The sequence below is a fragment of the Nanorana parkeri genome, unplaced genomic scaffold, assembly GCF_000935625.1.
Source record: "Nanorana parkeri isolate BGI_ZX_2015 unplaced genomic scaffold, ASM93562v1 scaffold12, whole genome shotgun sequence".
Taxonomy (NCBI): domain Eukaryota; kingdom Metazoa; phylum Chordata; class Amphibia; order Anura; family Dicroglossidae; genus Nanorana; species Nanorana parkeri.
Genome location: NW_017306280.1, coordinates 1,594,929 through 1,619,835, shown reverse-complemented (window position 1 = coordinate 1,619,835; position 24,907 = coordinate 1,594,929). Strand labels below are relative to the sequence as shown.

At 41.9% G+C, this 24,907-nt stretch overlaps 1 protein-coding gene across 1 annotated transcript in view; it reads right to left on the bottom strand.

The window, feature by feature from the left end:
- BRF1 (BRF1, RNA polymerase III transcription initiation factor 90 kDa subunit) overlaps positions 1 to 24,907 on the bottom strand; it is a 295,119-nt gene that overhangs the window by 9,476 nt on the left and 260,736 nt on the right. The window lies entirely within an intron of this gene.

The following is a 24,907-nucleotide window of genomic DNA, read 5'->3' as shown; positions in this document are numbered from 1 at the left end:
GGGGGCACATATAACAAACACAGCCTCTGCTTACTGTATGTTGACCTGCACATTGTTTCCCCTTCTAATACTCTTATCTTTATGTAGTTACTAGTAATGTGAAACACCCACAATGCTCCTGGCAGGAAGCCCATGCAGTTTATGATGCCTAGGATTTAGGGCACACGAAAAAGCAGAGGACAGGTGTTTGTTAATTCATGGCATGGAAAGGTAATTCTGTATATTCAGAATAATAATGTGATTAGGAATGCTGACATGTGCACCACGGACTACTCTGATGTGCGAATACAAATAAGGCCACTTCTCTGCACATTTATGCCAAAATTCATATTCCAAGTCAGGACAGTGAGATCACATAGTTATAATGTACTACTCAGTGACATGCCTTGGTGCATGGTGCCTATAGAGAATGTTGAAGAATCTATAGGCTGACAGGATGTGCTGACATTGTTACTGGAAGCCATGTTGCCTGGAGCTGTTCTCAGCTACCCATCAAATAAAAACTCTGTTTCATCAAGAAGAAAAAAAAAAACATTTCAACTTTTTCCATTTGGAACTACAGAATGTTCTAGGAGCATTTGCAGGTATAAGGAAGGTAGGTAATAAATATTAATTGCATACCTGTTCATCTCAACTCCATTCCTTATAACATTATACGTGTCCAGGAATATAGAATATGGTGGAGTCATGTGTAAAATGTTAGGGTGCAACTCTATTCACAACTTTTTTTGTTTTAGTTGTGGATAAAGTGGGGAAGGATAAGAACTCCTGTCACGTTTAATTACTCAAACCGAAGAAATATAGAAAGGAGCCCCGACAGTCCTCCACAGTCCTTTAGGTATTTAAAGTAGTGTTAAACTCTCACACCTTCTTCCAGTAATAAATCCAGATCGAACATATAAACATCACCAGCAAAGTATTTCTTTACATTTTGCCCAAACACTTACAGCCATCATGTTTGCAAAGAGCTGACTCCAGCTCTCTCAGCTTTCCTTCCCTGAGCTTCCTATCCAGTACAAGATCCAGCAGCTGTCCATCTACTAGCTTGGAGAAGGGAGGGCGAAGAACAGGGACCAGGGCAGTGGTTTGGCTTGCTGCGCCTCTATGTTTATGGAGACACAAAAATCTTACTAGTTCACACACACAAAGGGGCTCCATAGCACCCTGCAAGAGAAAGGAGCCCCCTAAAACAGAATATCAGGACCAGTGCTCAGGGGACCAGCTGATTCTGCAGCAAAATGTTTTTAAACATCAAGGAACAGCATTTATACGGTAGTAAGTGATTTCAGCATTTGATAAAGCTTAAAAAGCTTTTGACTTTAATATCACCGGAAGGAATGCTTTATCCTTTATTGCAATCATTCCTTCATAAAACAGTCATATTTGTAATCTGTGATACAAACACAGCTATTCCCACATTTGTGATGTGAATGTAGCTTTCTGAGTATTCCCATCATGTTTAAACATTGATACAAATGTAGCTACAACAAGGTTTCATTCTGCCATTTCTTATCTGTTACTATCTGATATGAAGTTAATTTTCAAGGCTATTTTACAAATTTAGCAGCTTATTCAATTGTTTTTTATGCATTGGATTGTCTTTTTATGGATTATTTTCACTTGGCATTTCATACTGCCTTATGTGATAACGCTGCTGAAGTACAATTCTACTCCTGATCTATATGTAGCTAATAAGAAGAAGCAAAAGCGCTGTGGACTATTCCTGATGATGTGTTTGTTACATGTACAGGATCGCTAGGGGTGCTACCCCACTTCAGCCGGGGAGACTGTAAAACTGGAAGACAAAAGAGAAAAAAGGGCGCCCAACCTGGTGCAGATAATCCTTTTAATTTAAAATAGACACCATAAACAAAAGTACAAGTACTCACAATGGTAGGTCAAACAACAGCGTATATGGATGATTTCAGAGAAACAGCAGTTGCAAGACTGCAATCTGTCTGTGTGCCACTGAGTTGTGGTGTCTATTTTAAATTAAAAGGATTATCTGCACCAGGTTGGGCGCACTTTTTTCTCTTTTGTCTATATGTAGCTAATGTGTAAACCTGAATTACAAACCTAGGAGCTTAATTCATTGGGGTTTTCTTGTATATAATATTATTGTTTGTTTTTCATGTTTTTATGCATATTCCTTTTTCTGAAAAATATGGCATTATGTATATTTGAATACTAGTTCCTTCTTGTATTATCAGGTTTTATTTTGTAGCCCTGATGAAGGGGGAGTGTTTTTGTCCCCCAAAATGCTTTGAATGCTTTAGTGATCAAATTTAGAACAACATAAAGCATCTTTTGGTCTTCTTTTTATATTTTGAGTCAAATCCAGGTACCCATCATGGGAAATCATTTTATATGCAAACTGCCTGACAGTGAGCCTGTTTGTAAGTTTCCTTTCACACTGATCGAATAGGGTTTGAAGCCTCAACACATTTTTTATATTTCCGTTGGGGTTTTTACTGCCGTCGCTGGGAAGATTCACTCCTGAATTATCCTAAAGACCATTGTCACTGGGAATACAAAGTCATGGGAAATCCAAAATTGTACATTTGTTACTAGAACGCAATCTGAAGTCTTCCAATGGGGACACCTGTTGAGTCCCCATCCAATGAGTGACAACTGTTTAACCAGTTGACATCCGCGCTGTTAAACCCCCTTCCCATCCAGGCCATTTTCCAGTATTCAGCGCTGAGGTACTTTGACTGACATTTATTCCGTTATGCAACGCTGTACTGAAATTAATTTTATACCATTTTTAGGGACAGATAGAGCTTTCTTTAGGTGGGATTAGTGAATTAAAATATAGGCAGGTCGGGGGAGTAAAATTTTAATTGATCGATTTTTTGTTGTTGCTAGAAACACATGTATGCCGTACGTGCACATGTTCATTCGAATCAGATGATGGGATGGCAGGGTTGGTTTTCATTTTGAAAAAAAAAATTATTTGATTATTTTTTACTTTTTTATCACCTTTTTAAAAAAAGAAAATGTCACCTAACTTTTGCTATAACAAAAGGGGTTAAGAAGCTCCTATGTGGCAGCATTTGTAGGCGACAGATTTTCTTTATGGAGTCATCAGGGGTCTATTAGACTCCTTATGTCTCTCCTGTACAGGAATGTGCTTTACCTTCTGTTTACTGGCACTTCAGCCGGCTTCTGACAGCTGAATCATGAAGTTTCCCGGGTCTCCTCCTGCTCTCCATCATGAAACTGTATGCCGTGGTCCCAGGCCCACCAGAGGAGCGGGGGACTCGAAGACCACAACCTTTATGGTGGGGGGTTTTCAGCGGCACAGTACAAGTGATCTGGGTGGCTGCAAAGGTCAGCAAACCAATATGAAAACAACAATGAAGTACCGAAAGGAGAGTGGAATTTAATCACCCAGATTTTGTGCTGAGCAACAAACTAATTAAACATTTTGGAACCTGCAGGAATACAACCTTGGGAGGGCATCTCAAGGGCATCCAAGGAAAGAGGAGTTGTGGCTGGTAGGGCTAGCACCATAGGAAGCCGGCGGTACTGCCAAAGACCAGAACACTTGGCTCAAAGTTTGGAGATTGGGGCAAGAGTGGATGAAATAATCATCATACTTGGCTTCTAAACAAATCACAAGACCCCATACTGCTATCCCATTCTATAAACCACCTTCACCGCAAACAAAGTACAGCGTTCTAGATACACATATACAGCATATACAGCCAATAAAATATCTTTGTGCCAACCCTTTATACTCAAGTGCAAGTATCCGTCACATGTCACAAACTTTGTTGAGAACTGGTGAAGGGTGTGCGTACAGCAAATATTTCATACAACATTTCTAAAACAAAACATATCAATCCGTTTCACCAAACAGATGGAAAAACAATGTAATCCATTCTGAATATTGCCATGAAAGCTATAGGCAGGTGTGCAGTTACATATGCAGTGCACAAAGCCTGCTTTGTAAACAATGTGTCTTGGCAAAGGCGCAGCCTCCTAATGTCTGGGATCGGCTGTAAGCGTGTTAGGACACCTTGAAAGTCTGTACCTATCAAAATACAAGTGAAGTTAGCCAACATGATTTTTGTTATGTAGGGCACAAAGCGTATAATTATCCATAGGGTGTGTTGCCTCTCCTTATATAACAATGATCAAAACAAAGCTGGTTTTATACTCAGCAGCTCTGCAATGGTAAAGGGTATTCTTACCTGAATTTCTACTGGTACCACCTAGCAGGTAGTGCCTGGTGTCGGCATGTCGGGTCAGTTTTTCTCTTCAGCTCCCCAAAGCAAAATGTTGGCAGCAGCCCAGTTGGAGAGCAACAAAAACTATACAATGTTCTCTTTAAAGTGACTGCGTCATGGGTGAAGTATGGGGGCTGGCCTCCTTTTTAAAAACGACAGTTCTCTGTTGTGTCTTTCTTATGTACTTTTAGTCACAGACTGGGAACAAGCATGCTGTAAAGGTCAGAAAAGCATCAGGACTCCTTATCTCTATCTGTTCTGCGTCATAGGATCAGGCAACACTGAAGCCAAAGCATCAGCATGATGGACAGGGAATGATCACTCTCAAAAGGAGAGTTCAGCAACGACAGCCTCCAATTTTCTCTCAGAACAGAGTCCCTTAAAGCGTGGTTCCACTTTTACAGTCTAATGTGAGAGAACCCCTCTATATGTTTGTTATGTGTTCCAATTCACACAGCATACCAAAATATATATATTTTTACATGATTTCTTACCTTTTAGATGTTTAGTTGCAGCAGGCAACACGACTGATTCCAGGTTTTGCTAAGCACCTTCACAGTGATTTGTCCTTATACAAAGGATTGTTGAGGATTGTGTTTTTCTCATTAATTTCATGAACATACAATGCACAGTTGTAATCCTTTAACCTCTCACAGCCCCTCCTAACATTACAAAGAAGGAGAAGCAAATAGACATTTCAACCCTTAAAACCCTAACCCAAGTAAAAGCAATTTAAACCGCAAGAAACACTTTCACATTTTTTTAAAGCTTATGCTATGTGAATGGGAACATGTAACAAATATAAAATAGGTGTTATCCCAATTTGGCTGCAAAAGTGCAATTACACTTTAAGGTCTTTTACTCCGAAACATGTTTCTGTTTAAAGCCCCACAAATTCCTCTTTTCAATATGCATAGAACATTGCTAATGTGATGCTGAAACTACTATCCTACAGTTATTACTATTTCCTAGAGAAATGAGGTGCAGTCCTCAGCGTGGCCAACTCCACTTTGTTCCTATATTTCCATGGTAGCTAGAGGACTCGAGGAATTTGTCAGCGGTCGGGGTAAGAGGTCTTTTAATGACAATCCCAAATAAAAATAGATTTCACACGAGTAATTCATTGATTCTTCCTTATTTTTACCCTAACAGAAAGACACTTCTGTTTTTTACAATCCTTAACAAACTCTACATGGATGTCGCTACTAATAATGCTCCACAAACCTGGCAAATATCAGCTAATAAGATAAGTATTTAATGCCTGACTTGGGATACACAAACAAATCACATCATCCAAAAACAGACATAACAAAATCACTGAATATTAGCTGCAGGCACAGAGAAACAAATATCATTAGCAAAATGTAACTCTTACATGTCTGATATTTGGTAATCAGTCAATGTGGGCGGTGGTGATATAGCTAGATTAGGGATCATATTTACTAAAGTAGGACAGTGCCTTACGGGGATCTGCACACAGGGAGGGAGTTTTTGCATCATCAGAAACATCCTGACCGCAAGCGTGTGACAATCTGACCAAAAACTCCAGCCAAAAATAACAAGAAAATAATGAATAGCCCATTAAAAGGACAAAAACAGCTTTTGCTGAATTATTCATCTTCAATCCAGAAATATTTTTTTTTTGCTGCTAGATGTCCCCGGTCTGATGGGAGGGGACTGGGGACATCATTCAACAAACTTCCTCTGAGCCCAGGTCATCCTGGACATGCTCCAGCTTGAGACTAGTCAATGCTCCATTGCTACCACAACTGATATAGATGGACCCTGGCAGTTACTGCACAATAACATTTGTGTTCTGCAAGCAACTACTTCCAGATTTCAAGCAGTAAATACCTGTACATGTAGGAAGTATAACACCTATAGGATGCACAGGTTGTACCTGCTGAAAATCTGAAATAAGATCCCAGACATCTTAATGTGTCCTTTATAACAATGTTGTCCAAATACTGAACAATCCGCCATTTTTGAGTTTTAGATAGAGTGGGGTATAGTAAAGCTGCCCATACACTGGTTGAATCTGCTGACTCGGCTGAAATTCAAGCAGTGTGTGGCCCTGTTGGGACTCCGCTCTTAGACAAAAGTGAATATTTCTTGTTGGTTCAAGGCCTGTTACTGAAGAGCTATGTGACTGAATATCAAGATGATATAGGCATAGTGCCTGCTGTTTACTCTGCAGTTTACCTAACTGTTTTGTTCTTACCCAATGTGTCTAAACTGCGTTTTGTCTCATGTACAACTAGCTCTCTATATAACCGTTTGAATGTCTTGAATATTGTATATTGGAATGGCCATATTTATGCTGTATTTGTGTCTTAGGTTGAGCAAAATCTTAATAAAAACGTATTGTCGAAAAAAAAAAAATATTAATATTTCAATCGACTTTTGGCTGCAGTCGGCTCCTTCAGCAGTCAGCTGCCATCACTGTTTGGGTATTCTGGCAGTGATGGGTGTGCCGCTGTCAGACTGGTGGGACTGAACAAGAAAAAAAAAACTAACAGTGTATGGACAGCTTTACATTTTGTCAGAATTTTATTTCTGTCTGTGACCTCGTTGGGGAGATTTCCCCTTTCTTCCTCTGACCTCATTGGGGAGATTTCCCCTTTCTTCCTCTGACCTCATTGGGGAGATTTCACCTTTCTCCCTCTGACCTCATTGGGGAGATTTCCCCTTTCTTCCTCTGACCTCATTGGGGAGATTTCACCTTTCTCCCTCTGACCTCATTGGGGAGATTTTCCCCTTCTTCCTTTGTCTGTGATGTCTGTACAAGAAATGTGGAGGGAAAAGGTGGGTTACAGTTGTCATCATGACAGGAATAAATACATTGTTTTAAGTTCTAACCTTTCCACACTCTGCTAAAAATGTGTTTTTCTTTTTACCTGTGATGCCGTTGGATAGATTTCCCACCACTTCCTGTCCTGACAAGAAATAAAAGGAAGATCTCTTCAATATGGAAAAAGACAGAAAAAAAACTTTCCCTTATCCATAGAGTTGGGCATGACATAAGAGTGCATGACACGGCTCTTATCGCTTTATGTTTGATGGCATTTACTCTCTTCCAAATCTTTTCTGGTCAATAGAAAGCAATATTTCAGTGAAGTGAGATTTGTGCGGAAAGCAATAGCCAAGATTTCACGGATATGAGAGTTATCTGAAGAGCCGAACGTCACAATTTTCAGGCTCATCTGGACAGTTGAGAGAACCAGAGAGAAAGCTTGTAACATGCAGCCGGGGTGTAGGCAATCTTACAGTCTTCTGCCTTCCGTCTGCCAGATCGCTGTTAGGAAATCTAATGGAAGGACTGAAGCAGAAATAAATCTGCCAGTTATAATCAATCACAAACAGCGTGACATCAGAAGAGGTTTAGATAATGTAATATACTCGGAGGGGCATGAGTGAAATATCACCCACACACGTTTACGGCTTTCTAAATTCACTATAAATTGCGGTATAATAAGCACAGTTCATGGAAGTGCAGCATTTTATTTACTGCAATAAAGGCTTTGCACTGATCGGGGAAGAGAAAGAGCTATTAAGTCTGGTGAGTATTACATATACGTGAGGAAGCTAGGGATTTGGGTATGTGTTTTGTGGCTCTGTAGAGCCGAGGCCTTCTGTTTAGTCCCCACCAGGGTCCCTATCTATATAGAGGACTTCTCCAGTCCACACCAGGATCTGTATGGAGGACTTCTCTTCAGTCCCCACCCGGGTCCCTATTTGTATGGAGGGCTTTTCCAGTCCACACCCGGGTCCCTATCTGTATGCAGGGCTTCTCTTCAACCCCACCAGGGTCCCTATATGCATGTAGGACTTCTCCAGTCCACACCAGGGTCCCTATATTTATGGAGGACTTCTCTTCAGTCCCCACCAGGGTCCCTATCTGTATGGAGGACTTCTCTTCAGTCCCCACCAGGATCCCTATCGGCATGGAGTTATATATTTTTCCATTTCTTTGCTCCAGTGGTTTCTGTTTCCTCCCACAATGCAGAAACAAGAATGTATGAAAGCGCTGGGACCCATGACCGGACCCACGGATACTTCAGTGATCTCCCGCCACTCCTTCCTCCATTGCAAAATACCCGATGCTTTTGCATATGGAGGGAACATGTGACCTCTCCCATGATGCAGTGCTGGGGCCTAGAGATCAATCCCAAGGCAGGGGAGCACTGGAGAATGTCAGTGGGTTGGGACCTTAACACAGACACTGTTACTTTGCACTAAACAAGTAAAGTGACAGCTTCTCTTTCAACGTACACTCCAGTCAACATTGGCAAATTAAACCTTGGAATGCATACATGGAACAAAGCCTACCGACTCAGGGCTTGAAGTTTTCATACATGGAACAAAGCCTACCGACTCAGGGCTTCAAGTTTTCATCTGGAGATGGCTATTGTACCAACCCCCTCTTCTTCCCATTTATCAGCAATCTGGGGACCCGTTTTGCTTACCTGTCTGTAATGATATTCCCAAAGACCTATTAAAGCTTCTTCATGACTACAGAAAACCTGATGCATCAGTAAGATTTGTGCCTGCCTTCAATTTAAATAACAAAATTACCCGAGATATGCACACCAGGTACACGTTCGTTCTATTCAATACTTCAAATGTTCCTCTATCCCCATATTCTTACTTGTTGATCCCACCAGTATGCCCCTTTTTAGATCACTTTCCTTAATCAGAATTTAGATGTTTCTCATATACACCAGACTCAACATAACACTGGAAGGAGAATAAGAGAGAAAGGTACACAACACATGCTTTAGGAAATACTACCCAGTGACCCTGTAAGGTGCTTCCTGGCTTTATCTGTTTACGGAGAACTCAGATTCCAGTAAACTGTGTGAACATTTTGACTTTAAAGAGCAAGCCCAGGCAAGGAGTGAAAGCAATCTTGAGCTACTAATACATTCCAGCATGCTGCAGCACTGCTGAAATCAGGAAGTTTGTACTGTGAGTTCTTTGTGAACCACTGCAACCACACAGCACACACAGTCCACCTCACAGGGTCAGCAGAAGGGCAGTAGGAGTGGACTATCTGAAGCCTGAGCACTGTAACTTGATCTCTTTCTGCTCCTGTCTCACCAATACCGTTCACATTTTCTTTTACTTTAGGCCTTCTTTATGTGAGAAGCAGCAAGGAGGGTCTTCCAGCATCATATGTGCTCCCCCTTATATGTAGCTGTGTTTACATTTGGCTGGCGTGTACCTTTACCATAGTTACAGTGTTTACTAGATAGCACTAGTAGCTCATCGATTGCTTTTACTTGTTGCAGGGAATTACTCTAACCCTATGACTGCCAATGACATGCCCCACACATCCTGGCAATCAAAGGATTAAAACAAGCTCATGTCTACAGTATGTTGAGTTTTTTCTGCAGACTCCGGCCTTTGTGGTAAAAGTGATTTGAGCAGCTGTGGAGCTGCCTGATCACTTTTAATGGGCTTGGTAAGCACTCCCTACAAAGCAAAAATGTTGTACTTCTTCTGCTGCTTGCATTCTGAACTATGACGTCTTGAAAAGATAATCTTGCTCAATGGAGGGTATGAGTAGGGGATTTCACAGGCCTGCCGAGTAATAAAAGTAATTTCTCGCAGGAACAAGTTAAAAGAAAAAGCTGGGAAATAGGGGGTAAATATACCTATACAAATTCTTTAAGAGGGACGAAATAAGCTAAAATACATTTCTTTTTAACAATCGTCATGTTATTTCACTAGCTTGAGAATATAAAATTAAATTTAAGGAGCATCACAAAAATGACTTTCCTGGTGTGAAAGAACAAATTATCGAATTACTGAGCTCAAAAAGTCAAGAAATCTACAATTCCATACTCAGCATCTGTGCACAATAACCCGTAACATTTCTCATTTCTATCATCTTCAGCAATACACCTAAGCTAGAAGAAGGTGGCTTACTTCTCGACACCTCTGCTTGCTTCGTGATTAGTTAGCTCGGCGTGTGGGAGGTACTGCATGAGACTCTGGCAATACTCTCATGGGCGCAGCGCTAAGACACACAAGTCATCATAAAGGAATGAATGAGAGCCAGTGACATAAATATGTAAATCTGTTCAGTAGGCATCAAAGGATATTTAGAAGAATCTCAGAAGCCCGACATTGCACGTTCTAGAAGAAGCTAGCTGTTATAATTAAGAGTTATAGTCTTCTGACTAAAAACAGAACTCTGTTCTAAAAGTTAATATACGGTAGACAACGTTTCCACTACCAGCAATGCTTTATTGCCAGATAGTCCCATAAACAGCCAATTCTGGAGAGGAAGTTGGTGCGTGTTTTTGCCTTTGGAGCAAGAAGGCGGAACAAGGTCAAACAAACGTCCACAGAACAATGACCGACCAAATATATAAAGCATGGCTGATCACAATTTTCCTCCAAAGTGAATATGTTGGGTCAAAGGCATTAGGAAAGAGACACAATCATCTGTTTGGACCATAGGCTTGGTGAACGGCAGACAATCTGTCTGAAATTTGCCAGACCATGTGCAGGTCATCTCATGACTATGGTATTGTCAATAAATTTAAAGCAGGACTCCATTTTTTTTTTCAAAATCAGACCCTCTCCCTACTTCCTCACACTGCTTCCTGGTTTTTGTTTACATTTCCTTCCTACATACCTTTTTCCTGGTCATCACGTAGTGTCCTCAGATTGTCTAGCCCAGGCCAGTATGGTGAAGCACGCCCAGAGTCAGGGTCATGACAACCTGGTCTTACATGAAGTGGGTAGAAAGATGTTGGCAATTATTTAACCCAGAAAAGGACCGGTGGCTGAGCAAAGCTTCTGTGGGGAACAATGCTGGAGACTAGGTGTGCTGCGGCGAGAACTTGCATTCTTTTTAAGCATAGTGGTGATTTATTTTTTTCATTTTTAGGTTAAAACTTGAGATTGGCTTTAAAGAATAGTATATATACCTCAAATTTGACTTGATTTTGCCCTGTCATCTCCTGTACACACGCACTTAGACTGGGAGAAGGAAGAACAGTACTAGGAGCCAATCAGGTGTTCTGCAGTGTATATGTAATGAAAGGGAACATGCTGACAGCAGGAAAGAGAAGAGTGGTGACCTCATCAGCTTGTTGCTGCTCCTTAACTTTCCAATCGCACTCTGGGGGACAAGGCAGTGACCTAGCTGTGCTAAAAAGCTGCAGTGGAGAAAAGTCAGTTCACCAGGCTGGAGGGGCTATGTACATCTCAGAACTGAAAAGACAGAAACACAAGCTTGGATCGGATACTACTTTACAACACACACAGGGACCATGGGGAACAAAAGTAGCCCCCCACCAGAAGGAAGGACAGTGTCGGCGCCAATTCAGAGATGATTTGAGGATCTACAGCCGAGTGATACACAAATAAAATACATTGTTGTTAAAACATAAGGCACTTGAATGTATTTTAAGGATTTAACTCCTGAGTTTAGTGTCACTTTAAGGTGCCCTGTTAGGTAGACCCAGTGTTGTATTTTGAGTAAGATTAGATATGGATCCATTGTTGTATTGGGTATTGGTTTGACATTCTAAGAAGTCATTAATCTAACCAAGTAGTAACATCTCAAAAGGCCTTTGTCCCTTCTGTGTATTTCATTCAACACATCATCTTCCTTTATTACTTAGTAGTGTTTGTATTGTTTGCGAGTTCTTTATGTTCCATGTTGCATTGAGTTATATCATCAGCCTTCATGACTCCTCATCCATAATGATCCGGCAAGCACTGCTAACCGTTACGCTGAGCAAAATGATCTCAGCTGCACTTTCATCATGAGCTGAATTATGAACATTCCGCTGCACTAAGTAATCCATCAACTTTAGTTCTGCCACTTTACAGTTCATAAATAAAGCAAAACGAAGGCCTTCTGTGAAGAAGGAATTTACAAATATTCATAGCAATAGAGAATACCATCCAGGGCCACCTTTTAGTGCCAAAGGACCTTATCAGTCCGAATTCTCATATGTGCAATGTGGTGGAGTACATCACAGTAAGGCAGCCCATTACATTTAAATAGGCTGGCAACACACTAAAAATCATTCATATGTCCATTGTAAAGTGCTGGAAGGCAAATATGTGCACGCGCTGGCATGGTGCGATGGGGTGCCATGCAAAGTCACTGCAACACGTTGTACTGAGTTTTGTCCATTATTGTGCACGGCACTAACACACTGTAAGACACATATTACTGCAACACATAGGTCTGACCTGTTTTTTTCATGGGGTTCCTCTGAGTATTCTATTGTTCTCTTACATTCCAAAAAATGCAACAGACATCTGCTTCTGAGTGTGAGTGTCAGTATGTAGGCTCCTAAGGGGCAATGACTGGTGTGAATGCTTCCATGTGGCCCGGGATGGATATGTAGCTGCTATATAAAAAAATAAAACCCAGCAATGGTCACACATTATCGAACAATGTCTTAATAGGACAGCTGGCTGATGGCCACAAACAAGTCACTTTCAATATGGCCTGATTAAAAAGAAAGCAGAATTTAAAGATTCACACACACACACAGTGATCTCAATGTATCATTATGTAAACAGGATAAACAGGAGTTCCTTCCAACAATGTGCTGTATCCAGTGGTAGATAGCCCCACCACAGAACGGCACCTATTATCCAATTCCAATCAGTGTTCAGTACCACTCTGTTCTCCTCTGTTCTGAAGAAAGATAAAAGGCCTACTGCCTCAAGAATACACTGATTTCAAAGAGTATAGAAGAAGAAGCATCATAGTCTTTCCTCACAAAACAAGACAGCCAGGCAGCTATGGAAGCTTTGGAAACTCTTATGCTCACTCAATTAAACTCTGAACTGAAAATTAAACCTTCAACAGTATAAAGGAAGCAAAGCCTACCAGCTCAGGGCCCATTAACACCTATGTGTTGCATGAACGCAATGCACCATGCACACGTTAGTGAGGTGTTTCGCAACCATTTTTTAGTTACAGCAGCCTTTAAAATTATGCAAAATCTTGAGGCAAGCCAGTCTAAATGCCATAGGTTTTGAGGGGGACCCCATGCAAAAACACAAAAAAGTGGGTTTACCCTTTCACATCGAAGTGTCCTGTTCACATCAAGAGTCCCACCCCTTCACATCAGAGTCATCCTTTGTATCTGCAGCTCTCCTTCACATCAGAATCCACTCTTTCACATCAGAGTTCACACTTATATCAAGAGCCCACTTCAACAATTTATTCCCCCATCACATCACAGTCCCACTACCACAAACGTTTGAGGCACCCCTAAGGAAGCCAGGAGGCACACCACATGGCACCTGGCTCAGAATCGCTGTGTTAGTGTAACACGCCTCTATTAGGCTGACTCCAAAGTGGAACTTAGGCTAAGGATAAGACGAAGACGTGGTCAGGCAGGCAGGGTCAGCAACAGTCTGGCAGCGAGTTACAAAGTTAAGATCCAAGAGAGTAGTCGAGAGGCAGGCAAAGGACTTGACACGAACGGGCAGCAAGGTGCAAAATCGGCAGGCAGAAGAATAGTCAGGAGAAACAGGCAAGAGTCCCGGAGTAAATCCAGCATACGACACAGAGATAGCTCACACAGGAAATTAACCCAAATCAACGGGCTCAGAGCACAGGAAGTGTCCGGTATTTAAAGCCTGAGTTAATTGCAGATCTCCTACAGCTGGTTGGCAGGTGGAGCCAAAGTGTCCATAAGGAGAGTTGCTGAGTACAAAAAACCTACAGCAGAAACCAAGTCCTTCCAGTGGCTGAATGGCTAGGTCTGTGCACTTCCGCGCCAGAGACCAAGGTTCAATCCCCAAACAGGTGCTGATCAGACAAGTACGTGACAGTTAGTGCACTGCGGTGCCATTCATTTTTAATGGTGTACCAACACAGTAAGGGAACGCACCTGAGTTGCAGTGCACCACAATGCAGAGTAATACCATACTGTGTAATGTGGTGCAATATCAAAAATGGGGCAGGTCTGATTTGCAACCCATTATAGTACACTGGGTGCCTATACGAACGTACCACAAAAGACTGATTTGGTGTAAATGCATCCATTTCTTATCCAGACATAGCTATAGTGCACCAGTCTACCCTAGTCTGAGTTCTGCAATAGTGTGGATTGCAAAAGATTAATGCCAAGTCAAAACTGCTCTAGGTGCTTACATTGTTTGCTTTTCAAAATACCATAAATGCTTTATTAAGGAACACATATCTGCATGGATTGCTCCTTTGTATCTTCCTGGAGTTCAGCTCAGCATGTAACCGGGCTGCTTAGCAAGTGTTCTGACAAGAAATCATGGTACATACATACACTTTCTATTGGGCCAATCTGACCGCTTGTGCTTAGAGAAGGGAGAGGGGAGTTTAGCTAACATCCTAGCACCAGTCTTTTGCATTTTCCCCAGGGTTGCCTGGGGAAAATGCAACCCGGCAGATCAATCTCTCTCCAGAGAAAACAGGGGGATGTCTGCCACAGTCAGGTAATGCCGAGAGACTCAGAAAACGCTACAGCCGGATTGGGTGTATGTTCTCTGCTCTCTGTGGACAAATTTAGGTTTTATTAAAAAACCATAATATTAATTTCATACTGGGAAAGCCAAAAAAACCTAACAATATGTGAAATATGGGAGAATCAAGGCAAGGAATATAAAACAAAATGGAAATTTCATGCAGTGATTTTGACACAACATGTTCTGGCAACATATGTTTCCGTGGATAATAGGTTACATGGGCAAAATGTGTTTATTTCTGCTTTTCTTTGTGGATGTCTTGGAGAATTCCACTGTGATCACAAAAGTAGCAGTTGTTGCAAATGCGAATGGCCGCTAATCAGCAATCGCATATGGAATCGCATTGATATTTAAATGAGCATAATGCAAATTAATTTATGTGTTATTTCATTGTGCATATCATTAAAATGATATTCAAATGAACATCATCAGTGATTGTTATATAGTCAGAAACGCGGAGATTCAATCCTCCGGGCAGGGTGTAATCATAAATAACAAAGTAAATGCCTGATTGCAGTCAAACCTGACTATTTAACACACATGCATAATACATTGTAAGGTACCATTCTGAGAAAATATACTTTTATATCTTTCTAGGCCTAGAAAAAACTTACTAGTGTAGAGCTTTCATTGTCTCAAGTGTTGGTGTTCTAAAATCCACAAAACATTTGATATTTCAACTTGTATTAATACCGACCCGATCAAGCATCAGAACACAGAGGTGTCCAATACCTGCAAAACAGATCTTCCTATATGTACGTACCAATGCACATATTCTTTATTCAACTGATGAAAAAAATGCTATTAAAAGCAATTAAAACCAACACAGGCACTTAAGTGAAAGAGTAAGAATATCCCAGAGAATAATCGCCCAGACCCGGTCTTGTAGACCTGTATAGATGACGTTAACACATACACACCACAGGCAAGGTGATATATATACTTGAGTGATGTACTAAGTGACAGCCATTAAAGTGCTAAAAAATGGAATCCCTTGATGATGGAATATTCTCCTATTGTGAATGTTATAGCATGTTTCAGATGTGCTACCTACTGCACCTTCTCCAAACATCTGCATTCCATCCAGGCATTAGAGTATTATATTATTCCAGGGATACTTTGCTGATTAAGCTGGCCATACACCTATAGATTATCTGCAGACTTTCTATGGTCAGATGGAAAAGTGCAACAGATTCAGCCATCTACGCTACACTGTGTGGATGGTGGAATCTCCCACTGGGCCAAGCTTCAGTATTTTGCTAGTCGGCTCCACTGGCTGTCAAAATACCTGAACAATCTGATTGGATACCGGCACTGTTCAGGTGTTCTGACAGCTAGTGGGGCTGACTAGCAAGATACTGAAGCTTGGCCCAGCGGGAGATTCCTCCATCCACACACTTCAGCATAGATGGAGGACTCTATTGCACTTTTTCCATCTGACCATAGAAAATCTGCAGATAATCTATAGGTGTATGGTCAGCTTTAGATGGACAGAAATTCTAAGCATGTAGTCCTTAAAGGATAAGTGAACTTTAATACAAAGTGTACTTATCCTTTCTGCCCCTCAACTTCCCCCACCCTTCTGCTCCCTAGATGCATATTTACCTCCATCCTGCAAAGCAGATTCCGGAAGCTGGAGATGCTTGGGACACCCAATGGAAGTCTATTGGGAGCTAGTGTGCAGGAATTGTACTGCTATTGTTCAAGAGAAATTCAGGACAGAAGGTCAATCTACATTGCACTGCTTAGGCAAAATGTAAATTTCTAGATGTTTCCTATAGGAAAGCAGCTCTACTTTTTGAGTTCAGGTCTGCTTTAATACGTGACAGAGCACATACCGTATCTGTAACAGGCATAACTAAAAGGGCACACCCGTCCAGTGCCCTCTTGTATGCTTTGGCTGAGCAAAGAACATGAATGCATACCGTATATATGAATATATAAATACAAAGTGCATTTATACACAGAGCACAGCTAAGCAGATACAGCCACTTGCACAGATTGACCCTGCAGCTTCTCCCCCCCCCTATGTATGCATGAAATGGTGGAATGCCTGCTTCTGTGATCCCACAAGTAGTTATGTATAAACAGATCTGATACAATGACTCACACTTCCATTGTTCTCTGTGTGTGCTGGACTGTGATTAAATTTAGCAGCAGCATTCTGCTTCGCTGTGGCTGCATTATGTAACATTATACTGACAATGTTTGCAGCTGGATACAAAGATAATCTGGACGAATTGCTCCGCTACAGAACAACATGTACTAATAATGCAGTATCTTCGTGCTGAGAAGACAATACCACACTAAAATTTGGGAGAGGTTTCACAGTTAGGACTAAGGGGGTTGTGATCATTTTTACATATGATGGATTTAGGATGAAACAAATCAAGTTCAGATATCAATTTGCAGCAATGATCAAGTAATTGCCACAGCTGCCTATGAGGCTGTGGGTGAAGGGGTTTGGGATGTTTAGTGGTCAGAAGGATGGCTGGTTCAGCTGTTATTCTGGTCTCAATATTTCCATAGGAGTGGGTCGGTTGAGGTGTACTTCAACACTAAGGCTCATGCATACTACGTTGAGTTCAGGTGCATCTGGAGCTCATTTCTAAACACATTTGGGCTCATGTAATGCTTTTCTCTGACTGAATGCACACCTAGATGTCCAGCAGCGTCTAGGTGCATTCAGTCTAGAAGCGTTTACCCCAAACTAGGACTTTCTGCGTTCCGGGTCTGATTTATGCAGCTAAACACAAGTAAATGGGTGTAAACTCATATAAACCTCGACTAAGGCCGGTGTTCTATTGAAAGTTTCAACTCAACGAGATCTCCAACGACCTGACTTCCGGTTTAGTTAGAAGTAAGAGGTTTGGCGGAGAAGGCTCTACCGCACGTGCGCCACCTGCAGCATTTTCCTACACACATACTACACAGCAATAAAGTATTAAAATGAACTACGATCAGACTAATCCAGGATGTTATTCATCTGAGTTGCCCCACTCAATATGGCTGCAAGCGGTGGTCATATTGAGTGGGGCAGCTCAGGAGCACTTCAAGGATGTGCGATAGTTTGGAGATCTTTAAATGTTGCAAATGCTGGATGCAAATACCGCGCAGTAGAGGAATTATGCGAAATGTTGAAAAATATGTGCAGTGAATCACAGAACACTTAAAAACAGACGCAGAACGGAAATAAAACTTTGTGGTTAGTTGGCATGAACTGTTCGTATTTGTGCCTAAAACGTTTGTCGCATACAGATTCATAAATTCGCCCCCAATGAGTCAATGATCTGGAAAAAGCATGCAGCCATCGTATAGACCAGTGATGGCGAACCTTTTTGAACTGCCCAAACTGCAACGCAAAATTCATTTATTTACCTCAAAGTGCCAGCGCTGAAAAGAAGTTTAGTACTGTATTGCAGTTCGGGCGTTCGGGTTTAAGAAACGTTCAACATCACTGCCTTAGGCCCCATTCACACCAAGCGACATACCTTACAAGCGGAGCCGGGATAGCGCGACTGTTCGGGGCGACGTTCCAGCGACCTTCACCGTTGGGCTGAATTAAAAAATAGAAAAATCGTGTGACATCCGCGGGAAAAAGGGTCCTGCTGAAGCGACAACGACATGGAGCTGTACATTAGAACAGCTCCATTGAATAACATTGGCAGGCGACTTCTCGCGATATCGCGCGTCAAAAATGCGCGAAATAGCGGGATTTTACTCAGTGTGAACTCCATTGGTGGTCCCTGAACCTGGGCTTGCGTGCCAGCAGAGAGGGCCCCGCGTGCCAGCAGAGAGGGCCCCGCTTGCCATAGGTTCGCCACCACTGGTATACACTGGTATAGACAATCCTTAGCTGCCGTCTTCCTACTTGTTTTCAGGTCAGTAACTCAAAAGGACTGTGTAATTCTCAGGACTGGATGGATAGAAATACAAACACTTTAGGATTTGAAGTGGCTCCCTTTATATGTATCTGTGTATTTAGCCATTTACCTGGAGTTCAGGTTTAAAGGTAGAGGCTCAGGGGCTGTCATCCTGATGTTGGCATCAACACATAACGAGCCAATGGTCTGGAAAAAGCATGCAGCCACTGACGTGTAACAAATAAAAAAAGCCTCAACTTCTGTCTTGTTACTTGTTTCAGGTCAGTAACTCACGAGTTGGGTAAACCTGGACTCGGACTGACAGCCCCGGACCCAGCACCTTTAAAAAAAACAAGTCAACTGTGGCGGTGCCAATGTTTTTATCGTCATAGGTTCCTTTGAAGGCAAGCTGTACATGGTCACATCTCTCGGAGATATCTGACTCTGTTCAACTCAGCTGGTTGTTTTTTTCTGAAATGACACTGCAGTTACATTAGGTGGCCATTGTGGATGTGAATATCAGAGTTTAAGAGGGTTTCTAATCCAGCAATGTTTGTGTACACAATGATGGAGGGAGCATGCCATAACCTTGAGCAGCAGTGCAATAAAATAACATTCCCTGTCGCTTCATTACTGTTCTGCTTGAAAACAAGATTGCCTGTCATTACAGAAATAAATGACCCCGTAGCAGTAAGTAAAAGGAACGAATACTCCAACTTTACATGGGTGTGGAGGAAAGAACTTGCTGATAGGGCAGCTAGTGCACTTCATTATAAACACACATTTGAAGCTGAGTGGTAATTATCCATCTGCTAACAGAGGAGCTGCTAATAATAATTTGGATCAAACAAGCAGTGGCTCTTTCACCATTGCAGAGATCTCCAAACACATGAGCTGCCTTTGCTTGGCGAGAGCAGCATGTGAACAGCAAAGTAAAATAAACGAGATCATCTCAGGGGCGGCTCGTGTAATTATTGTCTAGCGGAATCGCATTAAATGTGGCTGCTGGTCAAAATGCCTTGAAATACCAAACCACGTTTCTGCCAGGGGAGACTAATTACTGGTATGGCTGCTGTGGAGTGTGTTAAGCTATGTGCAGTACTCCCATTGTGAGACTGAAATTATAATTATGAAAACAATGAAATGTATAAATTAGTATTTAAGTTTTGTAGCACAACGCTCTTTAACAACCAATACACGGCTATTGTGCTTGAATTGTTTGAGTTTCCAGCCTATTAGACAGGTAGGATACACAGCCAACTACTCCTCTGTGATAGGATTGCTGCTCAGAAGTCCACTTAAAGGAGAACTATGAGGTGAGTGCTTTTCACTCACCTCATAGTTCTAGCCGACCTGTGACAATGAGACTGTCACAGGTCGGCTCAGTAGATCGGGAGGTGAGCGAACACATACCGGGTTCGCTCGCCTCTCGATCCTGTCACGGCTCTCTGCCGTGACAGGGGGAGGGGCTGGGTCCCCTCTCCGATCCTCCAGCGCTGACTGGCGGAACGGACGGGGGAGGGGGCGGGTACAGCTGGCTCTGCCTCTAGATAGGCAGAGCCAGCTGTCACTCACGCAGCTGGGCAGGTCCCGTTGTCTAAGTCGGGATCCACTCCGGCTGCGGCGTCTCAGTATACCGCGAGCTGTAGCTCGCAGTATACTGAGCTAAGGGTGACGGGAAGACGCTAGTTTGTGTCCTCCCGTTACCCGGAGAACTATGGGGAAAAACACTGACCCCATAGTTCTCCTTTAATACAAAGTCCACTTAGGGCTCATCCAATAGAGGCACGCATACACATACTGGGTTACAGGCAATGTTGTATTCCAACTGGTAATCAATGGGCTGCCAAAATGTACATATAAGCCAGTGCCTGCTTTCAGCTAAACCCTTTCTTGCAACAGTTTGGCACATATATTCCCTGTCCCCAGCATACAGACTTGGAGTGGGCAGCTTACTCTAAGAGAAAGCCATTGAAAGAGTCGATGTAAGCCTGGCTGTGGGCAAGCTTTTTCCACCTGCAGTATGCTGCCGCTCCCAAGTCCTGTATCGGGGTGTCATAGGATATAAATACTGTCCTGGTCCACACAGAGTTGGAAGAAGTTTCTGGTGACAGGAGGTAAAGGGGTATGCTCACAGTTTGGCAGCACATTGGCTGTTTATTGAAAGGCTGCTATTTTACACATAAAAAAAAGGTAACCTTGCACTTGTAGTCCAAGAAAAAAAGAAGTTATATAGCATTACTCGCCTTTCTTTTCCAGATTATTGTTTCTGACATCACAGCCTGCAGCCCCCTGCTGTCTATTTCCGTCTTCCTCTGGTGTACAGGAACCTTGTTTCACCCCTTTTTGGCACTGCCACGGTCTCAAAACCACAAGGTATATGTGGTGCCCAGGTGACCACACGGATGGCGCTGTGCAAAACACTATTAGTAAATAAAAGTAATTCACCGGCACACACTTGAAGGGTTTTTAAAGTATTGATATGTTTATTCAATACCCAATGTCATATATTGTCATACGGTGCTAACGTTTCGGGTCCGCACAGGGATCCTGTCGCTCTGATGAAGGATCCCTGTGCGGACCCGAAACGTTAGCACCGTATGACAATATATGACATTGGGTATTGAATAAACATATCAATACTTTAAAAACCCTTCAAGTGTGTGCCGGTGAATTACTTTTATTTACTTTTTGGGAAATGAGCCGCTCCTACATTGGAATAAATACCCTTCTCCCGCATGTGTCTTCTAGTCTGTCTGAAAGTGGCTCCCTCTGGAGGATCCCAATATGTTCCAATAGGGTGCAAGCGGCAGTATGTCTAACACTGTACCCTCCAACCTTTGGAGATGGGAAAGAGGGAAACCTATTAGTGCAGAATATTTAGGCATACCCTCAGATGGACCATGATGAATTAACATGCGGAAATGATTATGTAAACCCTCTGGGGCTTTTTCATTCCTAGTCTTTTATATTCACATACACAAAATAGCCAATGCAATAATCAGATGAATGGAAAAAAGTATACTGCAATATCAACAACTCTGGCAGTTAACCAGTTTACTGATACAGATTATTATGCCAGACATTTGAGAAGGAAAGAAGAACAAAGATTTAGTTGCAAAAGAATAACAGTCCCTCTTTAGGAACCAAACAAGTGGGAAGTGTGCAAAGCCAATCTGGGCAACAAAGGCAAGTAGAGTCATTCATCTTTTTTAATCAGCATTAGACAGCTGGATGACAGGAGGTAAAGGTGATTTTAGCCTTTAAATATATAACTAACTTTACAAAGGTTAATAGGTAATCAGTACTACGCAGATACTATTTGCAAGAAAAGAAGTTCTGCAGCACTCAGTATACTATTTTACAAAGGCAACCTAAGTTAAAAACATACATTAGAGATACATCTACAAATACGTGGAATCACTAGGAAACAGCCCCAGCTAATACTACTGTAAACTAAGAGTACCAAACATTGAACATAGATAGAAAGTGGTAAACAAAACTCAAACAGACTACCCCAGCCCTCCACAGTAATATTGCAAAGAACGGACGGGCCTTATGTTAGGTGTAGACCTCTCGTGGTTTTAGACTGAATGGAATATAGGATGTATGCATGAAGGATAAAGACAAAAACCTATTTGCTAGAAACAAAATGCCCACAGCAAAACCCTAAACAGTAGTATACAAATGTACAACACAAAGGGCCATACAGCACAAAAATAAGTGTGGATGCAGCTTGCGATAAACAGAACATTAGAAGAGACTCGCTCTAAGACAAAAGGGGACATGAATTAAAACCTGCCAAGTGCTATGAGGTCAGACAGCAGAAAATAATGTTTCTGTGATATGTGTTGGGAGCAGCAGCTACAGAAAGGCTGGCACCACTTGCTCTCTCCGACTGCAGACAATAAGACAGGAAGAGTAGGGCATAGAAGGCCACACAATAAATAAAAGGATGCTGTCAGCTAAGAATAAGAATTGTGTGATGCATACAAAACACAACCTCACCTACGCTACAGAAATTCAGTTCATCACAATATTCAGACCATACCATGCACTTTTTAATGACATATAAAAAGGGAGAGATATTTTTACAATAAAAAGATTTTAAGCAAAACTGTGCGATAACCTCCCCATCTGTGGAGTAGGCTGGTGTTGAGCGGATACAAATGTTATGCACACTATTCAATATGTACATACTGTATACTATATGGATGAAAGCTCTTTCAGTGACTTGGAGAACAATTGGAACCTCAGTCAGGTTATTATTGCCTTCTGTGTCTTCTAATTTCAGTAATAAACACCCCTGTCATTTTTTGTCCCGCTGTCACAGAGCTAAGGTAAGATCTGCCTAACGGGGTCGAAGTAATAGAAACCTCATAGTATTTACTCTTCCCAAGTATGTCCAAAACTAAAAAAACTAAAATAAAATAAAGGTTTTGGCTGACATCTGGTTTTAAGTTACCTAGAGACATTTAGTGGCAGCTGGCTGTGTATGCACAATCTTGATGCCAAGCCTACTAATAGAACATCATTGTACCAACATGAACATTCACAGTGTAAAAACATGTTGTGTTTGTGCTTATGGAGCAAAGCGGGAGCCCTCAGGCGGCACCTCACCCAGTCAATTCTTTCTCTAAGCAGGTCTGGCCAGGAGGTGGTCAGGGAGGACCTACAGAAATAGGATCATTGCACAATGAATCAGACAATTGTTGTCTTAGGTGTAGAAGAACCTTAAAGAGAACTAGTCACACTGTATCCATCTGAATCTTTACTCCTGACTTGTTTAAACAAAGCAGCCTCTGGGGAATTACTTGATTTTTGACTATTGAATTGTCCTCTCTCGTTTCGGGGAATAAGTGTCAGATGGAATAACAGGATGGAAGCCATCACAGAGACTGTCCCATCTCCTGCTAGTTCAGTGGTGAAAAAAGACTAATAGATAGGGGTTTATCGAATAATATATACAATCCTGGGGAGGAGCCTTAATAAAACCAGTGGGAAGTTTAAGTTAATTTCTCAATTTAAACTTATAATTTTTTTTTTATTTATTGCTTACTTTGATGGTCCAGCAGGTCAAATGGAAGGTCTTTTGGTACTTGGTCAATGAAAAGCTTTCGGTAATACTACATGATACAATGCCAAAATTCTGTAAGGTTTGGATGCCCTGGATTGGCCTTTATATGTCATCTAATTTTGATTCCTCCTTACACACAGCTTGATGCCTTAATCACTTTTTCCCTTTGGTCTCGACCCGTCTCCATCTTGGCTTTCTTCATTCTCTTGCCCCTTTTCTTTACTGATCGTCTTTTATCTTATTCTCTCGCATATCTCTCTCCATCTTTCTGGATTTCACTCTTGCGTTTTTTCCACTGTTGTCTTTCTAGATTCTGTTACTTTATACACCGAGTGGCCAGATTGTTATGACCACCTGACGTTTGTAGCCAAATTAGCTATAATTTTGCGCTGAGGTTGCTAGAGGGCCAGACCATTATAAATAGGGAAGCAGGTTGTTTACCACGACAGTAGAAGTGATTTTTTTTCTGAAGATACGGGGAAACAACGCGATTTACCAGCCTTTGAACGTGGGATGATTGTTGGCGCTCGGAGCCATGGAGCGAGTATCAGCAAAACAGCAGAATTCGTTAAATGTTCAAGAGCAGCTGTTGTTAAAGTGTTTAAAGACTGGACTGTCAGCTGAAAATCTGGGTCTGAACGTGCAAATTGTGGCCGTCAGCGACTAGTCAATGTTAGGAACGGAGAGTGGCAAGACTGGTACAAGACAACAGAAGGGCAACAGTGCAGTGTCAGATTCCTCGCATCACCTTTCAACATCTGGTGGAGTCACGAGGCGGCCCAACGAAGTCATCTCGTGGCCCAACGAAGTACTGATGGGGTGGTCATAATAATCTGGCCACTCAGTGTATGTATGCTTGTGCCCTTTTTGGATCACCCAGCTATTGTTATTCTTTAGTGCCTTGTTAGCATAGGATATGGTACCAATTATGGTTTTTGATACACATAAAACAAAGTTCAAGTGTGCTTCATAGGTGATTCAAGAATGTCAATTGATCGTTCAGCAGTCTTGAGACCCAGCCAAGGCAGGAGATAGGACAGCGTCTATAAGGGGCCCAATATCAGGATGACATTTCTCCTATGACAGGGAGATCATACGTGTGAATAGCAGCACCACCTATCCATGCAAGGTAAGACTGTTCCATTATAAAGACTTAACGGTGAAGATTTGGATTCTCACAAATCCTCATTCCTGATTGTTTTTTTTTGTTAACTGCACTGTTGCTTCCTGCTTTGTGAAAT